A 25,902-nucleotide genomic window follows, 5' to 3' on the forward strand; every position below is an offset into this window, starting at 1 on the left:
CTTTCATAGCCTATTCTAGTTCCCAAGTAGATTCCTCTAAACTGTGACGTGGCTAGAGAACTTTTACTAAAGCTATATTTTTATTTCTCAATTCTTTAACTTCCCAAGCTAATATTCTGATCGGTTCTTCACTGTACGTCATAACAGATTAAATCTCAACATCAACTGGAGATATCACGTGTAAAGGATCTGATCCATACTGTCGTAACATCGATACGTAAAAAACATTATGAATTTTTCTAGCTCTGATGACGAAGCCAATCTATAAGCTACTAGTCCAATTCTCTCTATGACATTATACGGCTCGATAAATCGCAGACTAAGCTTGCCTTTCCAGCCAAATCGAAGAATTTTCTTCCACGGTGATACTTTTAGAAATACTTTGTTGTCGACTTGAAATTCAATGTCTTTTCTCTTCAAATCTGTAAGAATTTTATCGATCAGAATCCGCTTTCAAACTATCTCATATCATTTTGAGCTTTCTTTGGTTTTTCGTATCAAATCAACGTTGAATATCTTTTTCTCACTAAGTTCAGTCCAATATAGCGGAGTTTGACACTTGTGACCATACAAAGCTTCGTAGGGTGCCATTTTAGTGCTCGCTTGATAACTGTTATTATACGCAAATTCAACCAGCGACAAAAATATTTCCCAATTGCCTTCAAACTCTAAGACACAACATTGAAACATATCTTCAAGTATCTAAATTACTCTTTCAGATTGCCCATCGGTTTGGAGATGAATTGCTGTGCTAAAATGTAATCGAGTACCTAGAGCTTCATGTAACTTGCTCCAGAATCGAGATGTAAACTGCAGATCTCTATCATAGATAATAGAAACTGGAACATTATGCAATCTAACAATCTCGGCAACATACAACTTTGTCGATCTCTCGAGTGAATAATTCGTAGGCACTAGAATGAAATGCGTGGACTTCATCAATCGATCTACAATAACACACACAACATCTTTGTTTCTTAGAGATAAAGGCAATCCCGATACAAAATTCATTGCAACACGCTCCCATTTCCACTCTAGAATTAACTAAGTAACATTAAAATTTCTTCACCAAAATCTAATATGACCCTAATGTAACTTTATAAACATTAATTAGATACTCACATATTAGAATTATGGTCCCAAAACCATTATTTTCTGATACCACTGAAAAACAAGATATTACACAAGTGGAAGGACTAAAATCTTAAAATTGAAAGTAGAGAGATTTCATCTCAAAATGTTGAAGAGTAGAGGGATTGGAGAAGATTTATAGATTTTTTTGTAGTAATTTCTAAAATTAGACGTTCAAAATGGTATAAAAAATGCAGGAAAAACCTTAGTTATTTCTATTAAAAACAAAGGAAAAGAAATTCCAAACGTTTTTTAGGCACTCGAAACACTGGAAGGCATTGAGAACTTGAACGAGGCCTATCCCCCCAACTCGAAAGAGGTGGTCCACCATTACAATAACCATTTCTCTATCGACATGCTTGAGTTTAATATCAGTAAAAGGGTGTTTGAGGAAATAAAAAGGGGTCCCTGTGAAATTACCAACCCTGTTGATAGTTACTGGCGATGTGATCTTGACTTAGAAAAGAACAAGAAGAAGCTACCTAACTGTGCCCCTGGATTTGCCTGTGGTACTACCGGTGGAAAGGATGGGGTGTTACACATGATCGTTGACCTTATTGTTGATGTTGCTAACCCTAAGCCTTGAACTCTGCATCATGTTGTCACCCAAACCAGGCCACTTTGGATCACTTTCAAAAGGTCCATGACCATTAAGCTGGAATAGGAGCTTATTGTCACAAGTGACAAAACCATTGATACAAGGGGATCCAATATGGAAATTTACAACGGTGTTGGTATTATGGTCCAGTTTGCGAAGAACGTCATTATCCATAGCCTCTATATCCATCACATTAGTCTCGCCAAGGGTGGCGAGGTCAAGGATGGTAAAAACTACCTTGGGTAAAGGACTTCCAGGGATGGAGATGGGGTCTATCTTTTTGGAGCAACCAACGTTTGGCTCGACCATCTTTCCCTTCACCATTGCACCGATGGTATTATCAATATATTTCAAAGTTCCACTGCCGTTACCATTTCTAGCTACTACTTCACTGACCACAATGATGTAGTCTTACTTTATTTTTTCTATTTTGAACTAGGCACGAGAAGAAATTTTTTGAGTGACAAAATAGTATAATTGAAATGAAAAAATTTATAGGTGATGTTGTTCGAAGCCAGCGACTCCTACGCTGTCGACGAGAAGATAGAGGTCACTGTTGCTTTGAACCACTTCAGTAAAGGATTGGTAGAGAGGATGCCTAGGTGCCGATTTTGTTTTATTAATGTCGTCAACAATGACTACATTCACTTGTTCCTATATGCCATTGGTGGCACCAACCACCCTACAATTATTAGCCAAGGCTACAGGTATCTCATGCGAGGCACCTATGCGGCTAAGGAGGTGACCTGTAAAGGCCTCTTAGCACTAGAACAGTGGAAGAGTTGGAACTAGGTATCATAGTTTGACCACTTTGAAAATGATGCCTTTTTTAATCCACCCAGTAATTTCATTTCTAGCAAGCGATGTGGTGTCAAAAAAATGATGCCTTTCAAACTCGGCCAGTTGGTCCCCAAACTGACAAAGTATGCCAAACCACTCAGCTGCACAATTGGTCATCCTTTCTAAAAACACTATTTTTATATGCATGTGTCCTTCCTTCGTTATGTACAACATTTGATACCCCAAGCATTGTACATTTAGGATTTATTATGAATGATTGTTAGTAAATGTTCTTTTATGGGATTCGACCTTGTTCTCTTCTTCTCTCCTTCTAACAGATAATTATAATTTTTTTTCACACGCGTATGTGTTGAAATCATAAATTTAGAACATAAATGTGTTTTTGAAAATAACATATAATAAATAATGGAATGTTTGGTTTGAAACAAATTAAAAATAATAACACTGATTATCATGGTGTTGTCATCAATCTTAAGTTGGTGTCGACACCAACTCAATCAAATACATTAATCTAACATATCTAATATATATTTTATTGCATGGTTTTGTTATATTTTTGGAAACCTTAAATTTTAAGTGATTTTAGAATTCGCCATGTGTCACCAACCATTTCATGACACGTATGAAAATTAATGAAATTACATATTTGGCTAGAATTAAAGTTGTCTAAGTATCTAAATTTTTTAACAATCTTGAGACCATTCAGTTTCTATAAATTTGTACATCCCAACTTATGTATTCGGGTACTCGGTCATTTTACACAACACATCAATTCGAGAAAAGAGAGAAAGAAAAATCATGATTGTTTTTCATATAGTAATGTTCGTATTGATGCAATGGCAATGGCAATTCCTCCCGATGTTCTTATATCATGATCAGCTATTTAATGTCACAACAATAATGTGCAAGCATACTCTGTCGATGCAAGTATAGTAGACAAATATGAGTTTGTCAGATACCAATCCTATGAGGATGGTTGTCTTTTGTTTATCAATGTCAGTGCAATTAATGGATGGAAACAAGATAAATTGTGAGAGTAGGTGTCGAAACAATAACTTGAAAGCAACAAGATAAAGTATGATAATGATAAACTGGGATTTCAACATGAATATTGAACAAAATTCTAAGTCCTCACAAGGTATAAATTGATAGGTGATTGTCGATGTATTAAATTGCAATGAATGTCTTACCAAGCTTAACTTCTATATTTAATCTAAGACTTAAACATGCACATTAACCCCACATTCTGATGCTGACAATGGAACACTATAAAGAACAAATGGGTTAAATTCCTCTAATCCTTAAGCAACTTCCGTTGTCATGCTTGTTAGCTTGAACTGTCACTGCACCTTCCAGTGTCAGTGATTGCAATAGCACTTCCGTGCTAAAAACATTCAAACCCAAAGATTAAACAGTAGAAGCAAGATTGAATAAAATAACATTTAACTCATAAATTATTTGTACTTCGATACTAACATAAAATAGAAAGTAATCACCAGCATTTGGAAAAGAAAAATAAAAGAAACAAGTGGAGAATACTATTCCTAGACAACTCGATTTGAATCTCTCTATTCCCTCTTGTGTCGCACTTAGGGCTCCTTCTTAAAAGCTGGTCTGTATCCCTTTCACGTCAGTTCACCCATATGAGACTTAAGTTGCCATAACTGAAAGCTTCAAAGATAGGTTGAAGAAGATAATCCTCTCCAAAAAGCCTCCCATTTTTTTCCTTTTTATGTGAATATTTTTTTTCCCAAATAGCCCTGGTGTCCTTTCATCAGAATCATGCTGCCTCTGTATGTACAAGTTGCCCAATCACGCATTTTTTTATCTGCATAGTTATCAGATGCGGCGACAATTCTGGGCACAATCTAAAAATACTCATGCAGCGACATCAGTACCAAAACATGATAAAATTAATGATAACTAAGTTAAGATCCACTGAGTTATAAAATGTAAATTACTAAACTGAAAATGCTAAAATATGTGCCAAAGATAACTAAATGGGGACAAATTAACTAATAAGTAGGGAGAAAAACATATGTTTTTTCTAGTACTATCACACCTCCAAACTTGAGTTTTTACTTGTCTTCAAGTAAAATAGAAACTGGCAAGGCTACATAAGAATTCACTAAGGAAAATGATCATTGTAGCAACTTGAATCACCTAAAATCCTAATGCATGAGTCACATTCAAATGAAAAAATATTACATCGACAATACCTAAGTATGAATGACTAAGATTGCATCTTAATCAAAACCAGCAACATGATTAAAATTTTAAATTCTATCCACCAATACAACATTTATGGTATATATTATTTATTTATTTATTTATTTATTATTTTTTGTGAATAAGGGATATCATTGAATTACTGTACCCTTGTTCTTAAGAAGTAACGATGGGGTGCAACAAATCCCCAGGACGTACGTAATTGCACCGTCACATACTCAGGCAGTGACATCCTTTGGCTAGATACATTTTTCTAATGCTTGCACTGTAGTGTTCCCTTTTTAGCAATTCAGAATACACTTACTTTGGAGTGTCACTTATTCCTAACTATATATACATATGAGTAGCTATAAGAGGTAGATTCATTCAAGATTCAAGGAATGCTACTAGTCATCCGTTACTAATGTAGCCTAAATCATTCATCAAATAATTGAAGATGCAACATTCATTTAAATTTATCCAACTCATTCATTGATAGTTCACATAATTCAAGAATTAAGCATCGAATGAAATAAAAGAATTTCAAAACATTTGCATTAACCACAAATAAACCTTGCATCCTTCAAATTTCTTTTCTGAAATATGGGTGTATATACAATCCCCATATCCATTCCTTCAAACTTAAGGTTTGCATTGTCCCGAACACACTAAGATTAAAATGCGATCATAATAACAATTCAACGACAATTTTCACTAATAAAATGAAAATTACAGCTACATGCAATGCATGAATACTACACCTAAAACTTAAAATAAACTAACTCAGTTTTCCTCGCCCATCAATGTGGCTGCACGATGTTTCTTCTTCCTCGTCTTTTCTCCTTCTTCTTGCACCTTTTTTCTTTGGAGCTCTCTCTCTTCTTTTCTTTGGGCTTTTCACGGTCCTTGGATTGCTCCTCAAGTTTGGGCTCTACCCCGGCAACATCGGCTACTTCTTGTGTAGGAGGGGTCACCTTGAGTAGTCCTACGTACACCACTATAGCCAACGAATTGTGGTGCTCCCCACTTGTTACCTCTACAGCTTCCGTTGATCTAGGTCCCTCTTGCTTCAGATTATCTTTAATTGCATCCACAAACTCAGATGCATTGACAATGTCTTTAATAGATTCTTTCTCAACATCTTTTGTCTCAGTATTTTCTTACTCAGCCTTCTCGTTCACAACTTCAACACAGACATTCTCCTCTTCCACAACAACTTCCTCCTCAACAGTAGGTGCCTTTTTACTAGCAATGATTTCACCCTCAACTACGCTATCAATCCTTCGCATTCACTCCTCAACGTCCCTTGATTCCTCTTCTTTCTTAACATCAGAGACGTGCACAATGGGAGGAGATTCCATCGATCTGTCTCAGTCCCTTAGGTCATCATCCTCAAAAGACTGCTCATACTCTCGGATAATCAGTGGGAATACTAGAAATTTTATGAGTGCGGTCGGGCTTAACTGGCATAATGTGGCTACAATAGAGTTGTTATAGGCCCTGGTATAAATGTAGAACAAATTTTTTGATCTATCCATATCCTCTATTGTTGCGACAAGCTTGATCTGCTTATTGTTGATGGAATTGGCCAACTTTTTGATATCCTTCATTTTGCGCAGCAATGATGTATCTGCACTCAAGTTTATTCCTTTGCTTTTTTGCTTTGGTTTTGTACTTCCTTGTCTTGTTGGTCTCTCCCTCTTTCATTGTCGGTGTATCTTTGCCACGAGTCATTCTTTCAATAGACACTTCATTAATCTGGCTCTTATTTTCCAAGATCTCTTCATCATCACGAGGCACAATCCCTTTCTTCTGGTACCATAGCATTACCAATAATGGGAAAACCAAAATTCCATTTTGCCTTGCGTCGTAGTCAGCAATTTCCTAGTGGAGTATTGTGCCGACATCAATCTTCCTTCCCTTGACAATTGAATGTACCAGGCACATTCTATCAAGGTTGACTATGGTGTTGTGAGTAGAGGGTAGTAGCCTATAATTGACAAAATGAAACTAGATTTTGTTTTGTAGTGTCAAAAAGCGACGGTGAATCATATAATTCTTTTGATGTGAACCAGTCCACAATGCCCCTTCGACACATAAATCCTTCACCAATAGGTCCCGTTTTTCATCTATGATATATTCAATAAACTTGGAGTGTTCATCGACATCCACCTTAGTGTTGTATAGTTCATTGATTTTTGTAGCATCCCATGGGATTAAACCTTCATGAACAAAGATAAACTCCAACTCGTGGTCATAAAGGTTAGCATAAAACTCATGAACCAATGAAGGAGAATAGCTTCCAGGAAGCGTGTAGAAAGTCACCCACTTTAACTTAGAGATGGTTTTGGATACATGTTTGCCAAAATCTTGTTGTTGCGAAAGGAGAATGCCCTATTCTGGGTGGAAGTTTCGTATTAAGGTGTTTTGAAATTGGTCTTTGGCCGCTTTCATTAAAGAGATCATCGTCTCCTTTTTCTTCATTGGCATAGAGGATTCTGACCCACGAACTATAGCTACAGAGGATGAGTGTTCTTCAACAAGCTTGGTGGCTTTCTTGACTGATCCTCTCATTCTTACCATATTTTGCTTGTTTTGTGGAGTAAAGATGGTTTAAAGGTGTAAAGGTACGAACTTGGGAAAGATAAAGTGAATAAAAATTGCTTCTTGGGTGTTTCACAGTCGGCACAGTGAAGAGGGGTTTATAGTGAGTGAAAGAAGAAGATGGAAAGACTTGATTTTGTGAAGAGAAATAAAGCTGGCGAGAATAATTACGTCCAATGAGTATTGAGCCCGCTCAGACAGATCAGACGGCTAGGTGACTTTTGATCAAACGGTGGGATCTGAATTTCTTGAGCTGCCCTCATTTTTGCTAAGTCAAAAGTGATAGTACAATAGTACGAACGGCGTTGACAATAGAATCCAAGTGTGTTGACAATATTACCTAATTATTCTTCAAAAAATACAAATAAAAAAGTAAAAAAAACTTGAACAGAAACAAAAATAAAAGACATAATAAATTTCATAAGAATTAAAAATTTTTGACCAATTTAATGGTCTCTACCTAATGTGGATCAATATTCCCAAGATAATGTTTCAATCGCTGGCCATTCACTTTGAACTGGTGTCCATCATGTAAATCTTTGATTATGAAAGCACCGTAAGGAAATACTTCGACATTTTTAAAAGGTCTAAACCAACGAGAGCGCAATTTACCCGGGTGCAGTTTTAGTCTAGAATTGAATAATAAAACTTGTTGACCCATGATAAATTGTTGCCGCAAAATAATTTTTTCATGCCATAGTTTGGTCTTTTCCTTAAAATTACAGTGTTTTCATAGGCATTTCGCCTAATCTCCTCTATTTCAATGATATCCAACAACCTTTTCTTTCTAACAGCTTCATAGCCCGTGTTCACTTATTTAATTGCCCACATTGCTTTGTGCTCCAATTCAACTGGCAAGTGACATGCTTTCCCAAAAACCAATTGATATGGTGACATCCCTAATGGAGTTTTGCATGTTGTTCGCAAAGCCCATAAAGCAGCATCCAGTCTGGAAGACCAATCTTTCCTCGAAGGGTTCACAACCTTCTTAATAATGTTTTTCAGTTGTCGATTTGACACTTCGGCTAGTCCATTAGTTTTTGGATGATAAGTAGTAGTCATTCTATGATTAACTTCATATCTTTTAAGTGCGGCTGCCACTTTGTTGCAATGAAAGTGCATACCCTGATCACTAATCAATGCCTTTGGTGTGCCAAAGTGAGTGAGTATATGCTTGTGAAAAAATTTAAGTACTATCATTGTATCATCCTTTGGGATTGCAATAGATTCAACCCAATTCGAGACGTAGTCAACATCTACTAATATATAAAAATTTCAAAATACAGTTGGAAATGGTCCTATAAAATCCATACCCCAAACATCGAACAATTCAACCACCATAATCTGTTGCTCCAACATTTCATTGCTTCAGGAGATAAAACCAGTTTGTTGACACCTATCGTATTGATTGAAAAGATTATAGGTATCTTTGAATAATGAAGGCAAGTAGAATCCTGATTGGAGAACCTTAGTAGTAGTTTGCATGCCACTGAAATGGCCTCCACAAGGAGCATCATGACCGTGCTCCAGGATTGAAAGCATCTTCTTTTCCAGAATACAACGCCGAATAATGTTGTCATTGCATATCTTGAATAAATATGGTTCGTTCTAATGATACTTCACTACTTCGTGAAAAAATCTTTCTTTTTTATGGCTAGTGACACCCAATGAGAGTTTTCCACACACTAGTTAATTAACCAAATCTGCGTACCAAAGGGTTGCATCTATAGAAAATAACTTCTCATCTGGGAATGCGTCAATAATTTGAAGCATGTTTCCATCTTCCCTGCCAACTTCCAATCGAGATGGATGATCTCCAACTTGATTCTCTAAACCCTTGTGGTCTTTTATCTCGATGTCGAATTATTGCAACAGTAAGATCTAGCGTCTTAATCTTGGTTTTGTATCCTTTTTTGTGAAAAGATATCTTAACATTGAGTGACCAGTAAATACGGTAACCTTTGCGTCGACAAGATAAGAACAAAACTTGTCAAAATCAAAGACTAAAGCCAACAATTCTTTCTCTTTAGTGGTATAGTAGATTTAAGACTCTCTAAGAGTTTTGCTAGCATAATAGATGGCATGAAATATTTTTCCCTTACATTGTCCTAGAACAGCACCCACAGCAAAGTGGCTTGCATCGCACATAACTTAAAAAGGGTGAGACCAATCGAGTACAATGACAACGGGTGCATTTATTAGCTGCGTCTTCAATTGAATGAATGCCTCTAGACATGCATCGTTAAAGAAGAATTTTCGATTCTGTTCTAGCAATGAGCATAAGGGTTTTACAATTTCTGAGAAATCTCTAATAAATCTTCAGTAGAACCCCGCATGCCCAAGAAAACTATGAATACCTTTAACATTTGTTGGTGGAGGTAATTTTTCAATAATTTCCACTTTAGTTTTGTCAACTTCAATTCCTTTTCAAGAGATACGATGGCCTAACACAATGCCTTATGTTGCCATGAAATGGCATTTTTCCAAATTTAGAACAAGATGTGTGTCTTCACATCGTTGCAATAATTTATCCAAATTGTCAATGCAATGATCAAAATTATTCCCATAGACTGAGAAATAATCCATAAACACCTCTAAAGAGTCTTTAATCATATCTAAGAATATTGCCATCATAAACCTTTAAAATGTGGCTGGTGCGTCGCAAATACCGAAAGGCATTCGGTGAAAAGCGAAAGTACTAAAGGGACAGATGAAGGTAGTTTTTTCTTAATTCTCTGATGCAATAGCAATCTGATTATATCTAGAATAGCCATCTAAGAAGCAGTAATAGGATTTTTCAGCAAGCCTATCCAACATTTGGTCAATCAAAGAAAGTGGGAAGTGGTCCTTCCTTGTGGCCGCATTAAGCTTGTGATAATCCATACAGACTCGCCATCCCATAGGAATGCGTGTAGGAATAAATTCATCTTTCTCATTGCAAACCACAGTGATGCCAATTTTCTTAGGAACACATTGCACTGGACTTACCTAAGTGTTATCAACAATAAGGTAAATAATTCCAGAATCAAGGCATCTTATAATTTCTTTCATACAACTTCCTTCATATTCTCATTTAATCTTCTTTGCTGCTCAAACAATTGCTTGCCTTCATCTTCTAACTTGATCTTGTCGATGAAAAAATTGGACTAATGCCTCAGATATCGGTAATACTCCAAGCAATAGCTTGTTTATGTTGCTTAAGAATATGAACCAATTTATCTTCATGAGCTACATCCAGTGTTGCAGAGACAATAATTGAGAGAGTATTGTTATCACCAAGAAAGACACATTTATGGTGAGTAGGTAATGGTTTCAATTTTAGAGTAGGAGCTTCATCAATAGATGGCTTAAAAATTGGAGTTGTTCTATTAGCTATGTCTAGGAATTTGATCTGCCATCCATGCCTGAGTTTAATATTATTAGCTTCAACCATGCTGTCACAATCATCTAAAAATTCAAATTCATCGTCAGATGTTACTGTAAACTCCTCAGAAAGTATTGTGTGTTGGTCATTGAATTATGTCTCAATTAGATCATCTAGCATATTGATAGTATGGCATTCTTCTTGTCCTTGCCTTTAATAGATTCAAAAACACTAAAGTTAGTGTGTTGATCATTAAGTTGCATGGTTATTTCACCTTTGTAAACATCAATCAGAGTTTGTTCGATGGCTAAAAATGGTCATCCCAAGATAATAGGAACCTCCTTATCTGCCTCATAGTGAAGTATGGTAAAATCAGCTGGAAAAATGAATTTATTAACACGAAATAAGATATCTTTAATTTTCCCTCCAGGTTGAGCCAAAGATTGATTAGTTAGTTACAATGTCACTGCAGTAGGTTTCATGTGACCAACTCCCAACTTTCTGAAAGTTGATAATGGCATAAAGCCTTGCCTAAATAATGGTTGCCAATTGAACATGGGATAGTAAAGCTCCTAGGATCTTTCATTTTGGGGGGCAACTTATTTGCCAAAAGAGCACTACAACCATTTGTGAGTGCAATAGTTTCAATATCACTGAGCTTTTTCTTCTTGGACAAGAGCTCCTTCATAAATTTCCCATAATTCAGAATTTGCACAAAAGCATCTACTAAAGGAATATTGAGCTGAAGTTGCTTCAGTGTGTTCAGAAACTGTTGGTACTGCTTATCCTGCTCATTCTTCTTAAATCTTTGTAGAAAAGGTAAGGGTGGAGAAATATTTGACTGTGTCGACACCTTTATTTGAGTCGACAGTTTCAAGGGTCAAACATTAGGTATGAGTGACAATTTGTGGAACTTCTTTGTTTGGTACATTGACAAGCTCTTCAGATTCAACCTTCTCACCAGGGGTCACTTTACTAGTATCTTGAGGTGCTACAGTAGAGTCTGTAGTGGGCTCGCCAGTTTGTTTACCACTCCTAAGCGTGATAGCCTTGTAATGTTTTTTTCCCTTCAGATTGGGATTTTTCGTATCTCTAGGTAGTGTGCCTGGTGATCGAGTATTCAGATTCAAAGCAAGTTGTCCTAATTTTCCCTCCAATACCCAAATAGAAGATGAATTCCCTTGCACAATAGCTTTTGTGCGAGTCATATGCTACCACATTAGAGCCTCAAGAGCTATTAATGGGTCAGAAGGAGAAGCCTACGTGTACTTTTGTCGTTGATGTTCATGACCATGTTGATTTAGTATTGAAGAATGTTGTGGCTACATCTGGGTCTAGTGTGGATGCATTTGGCCTTGTTGTGGATGCATCTGAGTGTGTTGATTGTAGTTTTGCTATTGTTGATTGTAATTCCCTTGCCTTGAATTATAATTGGCTTGAGCAGATATATTCCTATATTGAAATGTCGTAGCATTTTCTCCAGTATTCTGAGTTTCCCTAGATTATTGATTGCGTGCAGAATTATTATAAGAGTTGCCATAAGAATTGTTACGGATGTTATTAACATAGAAGGCATTCTCTGCATGTTGTAGACAATCTTCATAGTTGTGAATGTCACTGTAAATCTTATAACAAAAACTAGGAACATCAACTTGTTGAGTGACTTGTATAAGTGCAATGTGACTAGTCCTTGCATATTTTTTTATCATATTAACAAGAGAATAAACTTGAGCACTAAGTGCAGATTTTGCATCTAATTCAATAACTTTTGAAGTAGCTTTTGCTTGTGCAGCTCTACAGATAGGATATTGATAAGCATTTTGAGAAATTCTCTCCAGAATTCCAATAGCATCATTATAAGTACAATGCAACAATGATCCATTGGCTGATGCGTCAACACGATTCCTCGTGTGTGAATTTAACCCATTATTGAAAACCTCAATTTGTGTTTCCTGTTGAATGATGTGCATGGGACAACATCAAAGTAAAAATTTATAACATTCTCATGTAGTGTAAAGAATCTCATCGTCCAGTTGATGATAAGCTGTAATATCATTTCGGAGACAAGCATTCATTAACGGTGGGTTAAATCACTTAACAAACCGTGTTGCTAGTGCATTCGAAGAAGTAATTGATCTGATAGGTAGCCAAAGGAACCAAGTACAAGCTCTTCCCTGCAAGTAATAAGGAAATAATTGCATCTTTAAAGAATTGTAAGGAATCCCTTGTTGACTAAAGGAAGCGCAAATCAATAAAAATGATTTTCAATGCTCTCATGCATCTTCCTGTGGCAGCCCAGCATATTGCCCATTAAAATTTAGCATTTGGAACATTATTGGCTTGAGTTCAAAATTTCCAGCTTGGATTGCTCGCCTAACAACTCTCGATTCTAAGTCATCGAAGACAGGTACTACAAAATCTTGTATAGTCCTATTTTGTATTTGATCATCTTGCTGCAACGGTGGGTCATTAGCATTTTGGTTCTACATCGAGGTTATAACTGCATTGTTTCTTCACAAAGCCATATTTCATTGTTCTCAAAATCTCCTCCAAATAGTTCTTTCAATTACTGGATCAAAATCGGCAATAAACTTCGAATGGCTTTAGATCATACAACAGCTAAAATAAAATGTGGAAACAACAATAAAAAGAAAACAAGTTAGTAGCAACTAAATATTATGAAATAAATGTTGGATCGCCGGCACCCCTACGGCGCAGCGGAAAAATAAAAAATTTGGTGATCCTAACCACGGATCCATGTGTGAGGAACGAATCGGGGTGATAAAGGTTACGAAATTACCGAATGTTTATTTTGAGTAGACAGCAATGCCTCAACAACGAGTAGTTTGATTTGCTATCGAACCAAGCCGCAATCTATCGTGACCCCGGCCTCTACGTAATCCACCCAGTTGATTATGAACGGAAGGAATCCCCAAAACAGTTTTGAAAAGAATTTTCTTTGACGGCTGCTAGACCCAAGCAAAGAAAAACAGGATTCTTATATATCTTTTTTTTATGGTTTCTAGAAATTAAAATAAATATAATAATATTGTAAACTAAAAATTATAATTACATTAATTATAATATAATTTCGGTAAACCATATATTTATTTGAATTTATATACTAACCAAATTCATGTTCTCATAATGCGTACAACAACCTTGTACATAATGTGTTCGATATTTGATTACCCAATTAAATTAATTCTATAATTAATTAATTCAAGCGACAACCAAACACAATACCAACTATGTTTTATTCCGTTCATTTCAACTATAGGGTGTGACCCTGTAGGTTCCTGTAACGTTAGCAGTAATACTAGAATGATTCTAATGTTACAAACAATGAGTGGCATCTAGCAATGCATCATTGCTACCTAAGTCACAAGAAATCTTGATTCTATATAACCTTTTTATGATTAACCTTTTATGCAATAATCTTTAAGTCCTTTATCTCTGGATTGGACACAAGTCATAGAATAGTCACACTTGCATAGTCCATTCCATGTTCCTTGATATCTTAAGTAGACTATGATATACAAATAAATATGACATCTCATGTCAACTTATTTGATCATGGCCATGCATTTCTAGTCTCACTCAATCAAGTGCCCTAAGATATTACTCCCATTATGTAGGAGGGGCTTATCCTATCTCGATCAACCATATCCCTCTACATAGATCGTGGTATATCCAACATCAGCCTTTATAGAACAACTAGTTACGGTGTACGTTTGACTGTATCAAGATATACAACTCACGATGTTGGGATTATGATGATCTCAAGTCTGAGGATCATATACATATTAATCACTATGAGTAATGTTGTGACAATTACATAATAATCCAAGAAACATACTCATAACGGGTCAGTCCAATATGTTGTTCTCTAACACACATATTCATTCATTGATTCTGACATTCCATATCAATGACAACTCTTTATCATCAACCAACTACATGTTAGTCTTAATGCATTATCGTTGTCCTATCCAACAATAATACTTGACTAAGGAACTTTTAAGAATAATCATATTATTCTTAGGACATTATTATAAAACAGTTTATTTATACACATAGAAAAAAACTGAAGTAATAATGGTAACGCCTTATATTAATAAACATGATAAATCAAGTATGTTATTACAATCATCTCATGATTGATCTTTGGGCATACTCTAACAATAAAAACAAACAAAAATAAACATCAGACAAACACCATCCCTGGCAACGGTGCCAAAACTTGATTGGTTGTTTAACGCCACGCAATAATGTACAAGCGTACACTATCGATGCAAGATAGTAGACAAATATGAGTCTATTGTATACCGATCCCACGAGGATGGTTGTCTTTTGTTTATCAATATAAGTGCAATTAATGGATGGAAATGAGATCAATTGTGAGAGTACGTGTCGAAGAAATAACTTGAAAACAACAAGATAAAATATGATAATGATAAATTAGGATCCCTAACGTGAATATTCAATAGAATCCTAAGTGCTCACAAGGTATAAAAAGGATAGATGATTTTTGATGCATTAAATTGCAATGAATATCTTCCCAAGCTTAACTTCTATATTTGATCTAAGACTAAAACATGCACATTAACCCCACCTTTCGATGCTGGCAATGGAACACTATAAAGAACAAGTAGATTAAATTCCCCTAATCCTTAAGCAACTTTCGTTGTCATGCTTTTTAGCTTGAACTATCATTGCACCTTCTAGTGTCACTGACTGCAATAACACTTTCGTGCTAAAAACATTAAAACCCAAAGATTAAATAGTAGAAGAAAAACTGAATAAAATAACATTTAACCCAGAAATCATGTGTACTTCCATACTAACATGAAATAGAAAGTGATCACCAGCGTTTAGAAAGAAAAATAAAAGAAACAAGTAGAGAATACTATTCCTAGACAGCTGGACTTGAATCTCTCTATTCCCATTTGTGTTGCACTTAGGGCTTCTCGTTAGAAGATAGTTTGCATCCTTTTCACGTTGGTTCACCCGTAGGAGACGTTGTCATGCTTGTTAGCTTAGACTGTCACTGCACCTTCCTGTGTCAATGACTGTAATAACACTTCCATGCTAGAAACATTCAAACCTAAAGATTAAACAGTAGAAGCAAGACTGAAACCCAGAAATCATGTGTACTTCCATACTAACATGAAATAGAAAGTAATCACCAGCGTTTAAAAAAATAAAAGAAACAAGTGGAGAATACTATTCCTAGACAACTCGACTTGAACCTCTCTATTCCCTCTTGTGTCGCACTCAAGGCACATCATCAAAAGCTAGCCTATATCCATTTCACATCGTTTCACCCATATGAGACTTAAGCTACCATAACCAAAAGCTTCAAAGATAGGTTGAAGAAGATAATCCTCTCCGAAAAGCCCATTTTTTTCTTTTTTATGTGAAGTCCTTTCATCAAAATCATGCTGCCTCTGTACATGCAAGTTAGTTGTACCAAACTGGACAGCTCAGGCATTTTTGTTCCTATCCAGACAGTTATCAGATGCAGCGACAATTCTGGGTGCAATCTGAAAATACTCATGGAGTGACATCAGTACCAAAACATGACAAAATTAAGGATAACTTAGTTAAGATCCACTGAGTTATAAAATCTAAATTACTAAACTGAAAATGCTAAAATATGTGCTAAGGATAACTAAATGGGAACAAATTAACAAATAAGTAGGGAGAAAACATATGTTCTTTCTAGTACTGTCACATCACCATGAACTAAACTTTATTTTTTACTACAACATTTAAAATGAAGAGGTCAAGTATATATTTAAGGTAGTGTATGAGTTTGAATTCTTTACAGCTTAGTGTGGGTTGGGAATCCTTCCAAGGCCTCTAATACTGTTAAAATATTTCTTTAAAGAAGTTCACTTGATAGGCTTCAGCTCCCACAAATGACGTGTTGCTTTTACCAGTATAGAGTCAACTACCGAAGCAAAAAAAAACTTGCAAAGCTGAGAGTACATAGGACTAACAATTCGACATCTATGTTTTGAGTTGATCCTCAATTGAGATGTGGTATCAACTTAGTCAAGGGCTTAAATAATTGTTTAGATATTTATAATTGTTAGAGGTAATAAAGTGTGCGTAACAAAATTGAAATTCATAAAAGAAAATCAAAGTTTTACTAACATAATTATTTATGTGGGTTCAAATCCCTTCAAAAGAATATTTTATATTATTTTTAAAATAAAAAGACTAAAATAGTCTTGAATAGTATAACTTATTTTAAATACGAAAGAAAAGTATTTTTAATTTCCCTAATAGAGTTGGTGCCCGATTGAGTCGTGATAATGAATTAATTAAGGACTTTAGAAAAGTTACTATAGATAGTAAAAATAATGAAATATGCATTAAAAATCACCACAAAGGTTCAATTATGCCTTGAATCTCTATACTCTTTTGGACTTTTAAAATTTCATCCTTCTATTTTTAAAATTGCATGAATTTAGTGCTTTACTTATCAAACTTAAAATAAAAATAATTTTAAAAATTTTAATTGATAACACTACTGACAAAATTTTATTAAAATTGAATACCTAATACTTTTATTTTCAAAGGTCCAATTAAAAAATTAATGTCCAATTCATATCATGTAACACCCCTAACCCGTATCCATCGCCAAAATAGGGTTACGGAGCATTACCAGAGTTTACAATTCAAACGGATAGAAAAATTCAAATATTTCATAACATATCAATAAGCATATTAAAACCAAGTCAAAACATACATATTGTTCCTTATATGAGCCTTTCTGACCCTAAATATGTGTTATAAACAAGTCTGGACTAAATCTAAAACTTAGAGAATTTTTCAAAAAATAGTAAAAAATTTCAATACTGTAGGGGTCACGCGGTTAAGAGACATGCCCGTGTCTAAGGCCGTGTGGGCATTCAAAGTAGGGACACACAGTCGTGTCCCAGCCCGTGTTTGTGCCTGGATAACTCTCTTACTTGGCCACATGGCCAAGTCACATGCCCGTGTGCCAGACCGTGTAGCTTTCGAAGTAACAACGCATGCCCGTGTGCCAGGTCGTGTGCTAGGCCATGTAACAGCCTAACTTGTAACCCTTTGAAAGCTACAGGGGAACAACGTTGTGTCACTCGGTCGTGTGTCACACACGGCTAAGACACACGCCCATGTCTCTGCCCATGTGGACAAAAGTAGGTCATTTTACAAGCCATTTTTCTCACTAAATTTGTTATGTACCTAACAGCAACATGGCATATATAACCAAGCGATAATAAGGCATCCAAATCAAGCATAAACAAGATATATACACATAGTATAACTTCATACAACCAATATGCCCTTAGGCACCTCAATGACAATATCAAAACATATACAAATGTGAACATACATTGATCAATTGTTCAACAAAGGCTTGACTAAGTCTATACCATATTATGTTAGTTGTTTTACCTTTAAAAAACATACCAAAAAGGTACCAATTATATCATACAAGAATTAGCTCCAAATAGTCACATAATTCACATATATCTAGTGCACCAAAACGCCATATTCACCTACATCATAATGACACTTATCATTTGCATATTCGAATTATAATACCATTCATTCATAATAAAGCTATTCACATACATGTCAAACAAAACCATTAACTTATCAAAATATCAAAACTCAATCAAGTAAAATGGCCATATATATATTGCATATTCATCTATCATTTCATCTTCCATCATTCAACCATATTAAGTGTAACACCCCTAACCCGTTTCCATCGTCGAAACAATGTTACGGAGCATTACTCGGGTTTACAGGTTTATGGATCAAACATACAGAAATCTCAAACGTTCATAACATATCAATATTCATAATAAAACCAATCAAAATCATATACACTATCATTTATATGAGCCCTTGAGGCCTTAAATGTGCGTTACAAACAAGTCAGGACTAAATAAAAAACTCAGAGTATTTTTCACAAAACATAGAAAAATTCCAAAGTTACAGGGGTCACACAACCGTGTGGCCAGGCCGTGTGACTCACACAGTCAGGAGAAACGCCCGTGTCTCAAGCCATGTGGACATTTGAAATAGGGACACACGACCATGTCCCAGCCCGTGTCCATGCGCTTGTAACTCTCTGACTTGGTCACACGGCCAAGTCACACGCCTATGTGCTAGACCGTGTACCCTTCGATGTAACCTCACATGCCCGTGTGCCAGGCTGTGTGCTAGGCTGTGTAACAACTTGACTTGGAACCCTTTAAAAACTACAGGGGATACACGGCTGTGTCACCTGGCCGTGTGTCACACATGGATGAGACACACGCCCATGTCTCTGCCCGTGTGGATGAAAATAGGTCATTTTACAAGCCATATTTCTCATTGAATTTGGCATCCACCTACACTTAACATTGTGCATATAAACAAGCCATATTATGGCATCCAAAATAAGCAAAATCAAGCCTTAAACATGTAGTATATTCACATACAACCAATATGCCCTTAGGCACCTGAAATGACAATTATAAACATGTTTAACCATGTATTCAATATAACCAAACATTCAACTAAATTATATACATAAGTGCATCATTACATATCATGTAGATCACTTTACCAAAACATACCAATTGATGTTAAACATGCCCTTCAATTTCTAACATAATTAGACATATTTGTCTTACACAACAAGGTACCAATTCTCAACCAATTTATCAACTCACAAAACACTTATAGAAAATGCACATATAACTATCATTTTACCTTTCGTCATTCAACCACCAATCAAGCCACACCTCAACCAAATTAAGGCCACATATATCCATACCAAAATATACCAGAAAACAAGCCAACTTAAATGGCTATAATTAAAACAAAACATATAGGCCAACATTAGCCAAAATAACTGATACATGCCATTATAACCAAATTTAAACCAACCGAAAGTAACAAGTGAGCCGATGGATAGTGTGATGGATTTACGACTAGCTTCCAACCCGATTGAGCTTCCGATAATTTAAAAAGTAAAAGAAAACAACTAGCAAGCAATGAATGCTTAGTAAGCTCGTATAAACTTTAATCATATCAATACATTTCAAATATGAAATTTATACATATTAAGAATAATCCAATATTGATACCGTAGGATTTATGAAGCTATATTCAAGAACTCATAAGGTGAATAAATCCACAACATCACTTATACATATCATCCCTAGCATAGTAGGATTTTAAATAACTTTAAACCCTTTCAAATTTTTCTTATTTTCATTTGCATTTCATTACTTTTCAGTGCATTTAGTCTCATTAGCTCAAATAACATCAATTCAATTCATCATTCCCTTTTTCATCAATCTACACTTCAGGTATGAACTTACTATTTCATTTCCTTTCCACACCCGTTTTATATGCATAACACACAAGACATAAGCTAGTGTATTTAAACATAATTCTTCTTGGAACTAACCACATGGTAAACCATGCCAATAGAAATTACATAATTTAAACCTTACCACCCTTTCATGATCACAAGCATATTTCCATTTAGGAATTTACCATTTCAATACATAACTTATAAGTTTAATGTGGTATAATCCAACCACAACTTGGCCAACGCCTAAGCACATATACATCAGCCATGTTAGTCATGTAAATTCATATATGAATCAATAATCATGGATGAACTAAACAATTAATCAAATTTCCATATACATGTAACATCCATATCATGTATCAATACATCATGTAAAATCATTTCCATGGATTTCATGTAAATACCTGTAATAGTTCATATCGAACTCATATCATCTCGTAACAGAACATTACCCGTTGAACAATTTAGAATATCGTTGGATACTCAAGATAGCTCACAATAGTGTGCTAAATTGTAATCTGTTAACTCCTATACATGTATGATCATACGAGCTATGAATCGGTATGCTCCCACAAGCTGTGAATCGATAAGCTCATACGAGCTGAGAATCAATAAGCTCATAAGAGTTGTGGTGTGTCCGCAACACATGCAAGACCTCAGCCAAATCGGTAACCATAATGACATGTCATTTGTATCCTACGAATTCCTAAGGATCAAATGGGACTCAATAATCGTCGTACGTCATTGGATTTACGTTGTTACATAACATGGTAAACTGCATACTAACATATATATATATTGATTTAATTACAATATAATCGCATATTATCATTCAATTGAATCCAAATTGTATAGAATACGGTTCATACAAACTTACTTGGCTAAATTACAGAAATACCAATGCGTAGTGGCATTTTGGTAATTTTTTATTTTCCTCAATTTTTCACATGCTCTTGATATAAATTAATAATCTCATTCAATTTCTCAATTTAGACAGTAAAACAATGTATTTCATGCAAGTCGGTCATTTTTTACATTTCTACAAAATTACCCCTAAAGTTTTACTTTTATTCAATTTAGTCCCTAAGCCCAAAACATGCAAATTAACCACTTTTAATGCCAAATTATAACAACCAAATACTCATGGCACCCATATCAGCCTATATTTGTAATAATTTCACATCAAATCCTTTTAACAATTTAGTCCCTAATCGATAAATTCATCAAAAATCATTTAAGAAAATACTTTTAATTATTAATAAACATTCAAAATTCATCATCTAACATAAAAAGTCACATGATTCATCAATGGCGACATACAAAATCTTCAACAATTTTTAAATTGAAGGTATGGGCAAGTTGGACCTAGTTACAATGATCTCAAAAACATAAAAATCATTAAAAACGAAGCTAAAATCACATACCAATCTAGAATTTGAACCTCCCAAAACCTTTACACTCAGAATGGTTTCTTCTCCCTTTTCACTTCGGTGATGAAGCACTGTAAAAGATGATATAACATTTTGGCTTTATTTAATATAATTATCAAATCAGTATTTTACCCTTGGTTAATAAATAAATAAAACACCAAAGTCATGTCCATATTTGTCCACTAACACCTTGAATGGACTAATTACCATTTAAGTCCCCTTTCCTTTATTCAATTAACCATTTAATCACTCAAATCAAATAGTGATTAAATTTTACATCTTTTACAATTTAGTCCTTTTTAATTAATTAACCGTCGAAATGTTAAATTTTTTAAATAAAACTTTAATACCACATCAATGACGTTTAGTAAATATTTATAAAAATATTTACGCCTCATTTTATAGAAACGCGGTCCCACTACCTCATTTTCTAAAACCACTTGACATTAGGGTCTTACCACTTGAACTTAATAAATAGCTTATAAAATAAAAAATCACTATATCAAAAACCTTTTCAAAGTCACAATTAACTCGTAAATACTAAATATAATATTTACGAACTTACTCGTTGGATTTGATGGCCCTTGCACCACTAAAAAATGGGTTGTTACATTAAAGCTACTTATACACATACCAAAATATGCCAAAACACAAGCCAATTCAATTGACCATATTCACAACAAAACATATAGGCCAACATTAGCCAAAATACCTATACATGCCAATATAACCAAAATTTAACAATCGAATGTACCAAAAAAGCTGGTGGAGAGTGTGATATAGCTCCGACAAGCTTCCAACCCAAACGATCTTCTGATTCACTATGAAACACGGAAAATAACACAAAGTAATCATTTAAGCATAGTAAGTTCATGTAACATAGAATTTAACTTACCATTTAATCTTATAACAAGTAAGTAAATGAAAATATCCTAATACAATTCGGTCAAATGCCTAGGCACATATACACCAACCATGTTAGCCATGTAAATAAATATATAAGCCAATAACCATAGAGGAACATAACCATTGATCAATTTCCATATACATATATCATCCAATACATTTATCCATATATCATCTAACAACATTTTCATTATTTCACATGTATACCTGTAGTAGTTTGTATCGAACTCTTATCGTTTCATGTCAGAATATTACCCGTTGAACTGTTTAGAATATCATTGGATACCCGAGATAACTTACATATAGTGTACTAGCTCATACGAGTTGTGAATCGGTATGCTCACTGGAGTTATAGATCGGTATGCTCTCACGAGTTACAAATTGGTATGCTCTTACGAGCTATAAATCGGTATGCTCTCACGAGTTGTTGAGTTTCCACAACAGATGCAGGACCTCAGCCAAATCATGTAACCTAATGACATGTCATTTGTATCCTACGAATTCGTATGGTTAAAACGGGGCTCGGTAATCACCTTACGTCATTTGATATGAAATTGGTAATGATGTAGGAAAATTAATAACATTATATATTTCAATTAAAACATATAAACACGATTTAGTTACACAAACTTACCTCAACGAGTATACGTAGATACAAAGGCGATTAATCTGAGACTTTCTCTTTGCCTCGATCTAACTTCGTACAAGGTCTAACTGGATCTATACGGATAAATTTAACTCAATTCAAGATATAATTCATTCATTTATGCCAAAATATATTTTGGAAAAATTACCATTTTGCCCCTATACTTTTAATTTACTTCCAATTAAATCCTTAGGCTTGAAAAATGAAATTCATGCAATTTTAACCCTACCCAATCCTAGCCGATAATTATACAACCTTATAGCAGCCCACATATTTCATAAATTCACAAATTATGGCATGAATTTATCATATTTTTCAATTTAACCACTAATTGACAATTTCATAGAAAATCTCTTTGGAAAAGTTGTTCATCTAACAATAGCCATCCATTTTCTATCATCAAACATCAAAACTCATATGTATTCAATGGAAAACCCTAATAGTTTACTGATTTTACAAATTAGTCCCCGGGCTAGCTAAATTAAGCTACAATGATCCCAAAAACATAAAAATCATTAAAATGGATTAAAAATACATACATAATCAAAGAAATAAGAATGGTCAAATTTCAAGCTAAAAAAATGGCTTCTTTCTTTTGTGTAATTCGGTTGAAAATTGATAATGGAAGATGATGATTAATTTTATTTCATTTGTTTTTATCATTAATTACTTATTTACAATTATAACCTTTAAAATCATTAGTAATTACACAATATGCCGAGCCATCATATTCCACTAACACATTTATGGTCTAATTACCATATAAGGACTTCCACTTTAAAGTTATATAGCTATTTAATACCTTTAGCTGTTAGAAGTCAACTTTTGCACTTTATGTGATTTAGTCATTTTTATCAAATTGATCATGTAAACGGTAAAATTTCTTAACGAAATTTTTATACAGTACTACTATCATACTATGGGTAATAAAATAATCATAAAATAAATTTTTTGACTTCAGATTTGTGGTCTCAAAACCACTATTCCAATTTCATTGAAAACGGGCTATTACATATCACATATTCAAATTTAAAAGAAATCAATAAACTATCTTACCAATTGAAGCTCTATTTTTTTAAATCAGCCAAGTGGAAGGACTAACATCATGAAATTGAAAGCAAAGAGATTTAATTTTGAAATGTTGAAGAGTAGAGTGATTGGGGAAGAATTAGAGAATTTGTTTGTAATTTTTGAAATTAGACGTTCAAAATGGCATAAAAAATGCAGGAAGAACCTCAATTGTTTCTATGCAAAACAAAGGAAAAGAAAATCCAAACATTTTTTAGGCATTGGAAACACTTGTAGCGAATTGTGTTTTGTAAATTTGGTAATTTTAATGAATCCTAGTGTAGTATAAACAACGACATGATGATGGTGTTCCAAGCACGTCAAACTCGAGTTCGTAGTGATTGGTTGTTTAACGTCACAGTAATAATGTGCAAGCGTACACTGTCAATGTAAGTATAATAGATAGGTATGAGTCTGTCGAATATTGATCCCACGAGGATGGTTGTCTTTTGTATATCAATGTTAGTGCAATAAATGGATAGAAACGAGATAAATTGTGAGAGTAGGTGTTGAAGCACTAACTTGAAAACATCAAAATAAAATATGATAATGATAAACTAGGATCCCCAACATGAATATTAAGCAAAATGCTAAGTGCTCACAAGGTATAAAAAGTTAGGTGATTGTCGATGCAATAAATTGCAATGAATATCTTACCAAGCTTAACTTCTATATTTAATTAGAGACTTAAACACGCATATTAGCCACACCTTTTGATGATGGCTATGGAACTCTATTAAGAACAAGTGGATTAAATTCCTCTAATCGTCAAGCAACTTTCGTTGTCATGCTTGTTAGCTTGAACTGTCGCTGCACCTTCCAGTGTTAGTTACCGTAATAACACTTCCATACTAAAAACATTCAAACTCAAAGATTAAATTGTAGAAGCAAGATTAAATAAAATAACATTTAACCCAAAAAACATGTGTACTTCCCTACTAACATGAAATGGAAAGTAGTCACCAGTGTTTAGAAAAGAAAACTAAAAGAAACAAGTGGAGAATACTATTCCTAGACAACTCGACTTGAATCTCTCTATTCCCTCTTGTGTCGCACTAAGGGCTCCTCGTCAAGAGCCGGTCTGCATCCCTTTTATGTCGGTTCACCCGTAGGAGACTTAAGCCACCATAGCCTAAAGTTTCAAATGATAGGTTGAAGAAGATGATAATCCAAAAGCTCTCTCCCTTTTTCTTTCTTTTTATGTGAATATTTATATTTTTCCTCAAACAGCCCAGGTGCCCTTTCATCAGAATCATGCTTCCTTTGTATGTACAAATTAGTTGTATCAGACTGGACAGCTCACGCATTTTTGCTCCTATCCTGACAGCTGTCAGGTACGTCGATAATTCTGGGTGCAATCTGAAAATATTCATGCAGCGACATCAGTACCAAAACATGACAAAATTAAGGATAAATAAGCTAAGATCCACTGAGTTATAAAATGTAAATTACTGAACTTAAAGTGCTAAAATATGTGCTAAAGATGACTACATGGGGACAAATTAATCAATAAGTAGGGAGAAAACATATGTTCTTTCTAGTACTATCACGTAGCTTATCTCTCCTATCATATCAAGGTCTTGTTTGTATCCAACCAGTTGTTTTCAAGACCTAGGCTTTAATAGTTAAAATAAGAACCACTATAGGTATTTTTGGTTATAGTTAAAGTTTATTTTTTTCTTTTGGTTTTTTTATTGTAATCCCAACCCTAGAAGCTCATATCGTTGAATATGACGAGTACTGGAAGGCACGAGAATTGGACTCCACTAAGAA

This window comes from Gossypium hirsutum, chromosome D05, assembly GCF_007990345.1.
Source record: "Gossypium hirsutum isolate 1008001.06 chromosome D05, Gossypium_hirsutum_v2.1, whole genome shotgun sequence".
Classification (NCBI taxonomy): Eukaryota; Viridiplantae; Streptophyta; class Magnoliopsida; order Malvales; family Malvaceae; genus Gossypium; species Gossypium hirsutum.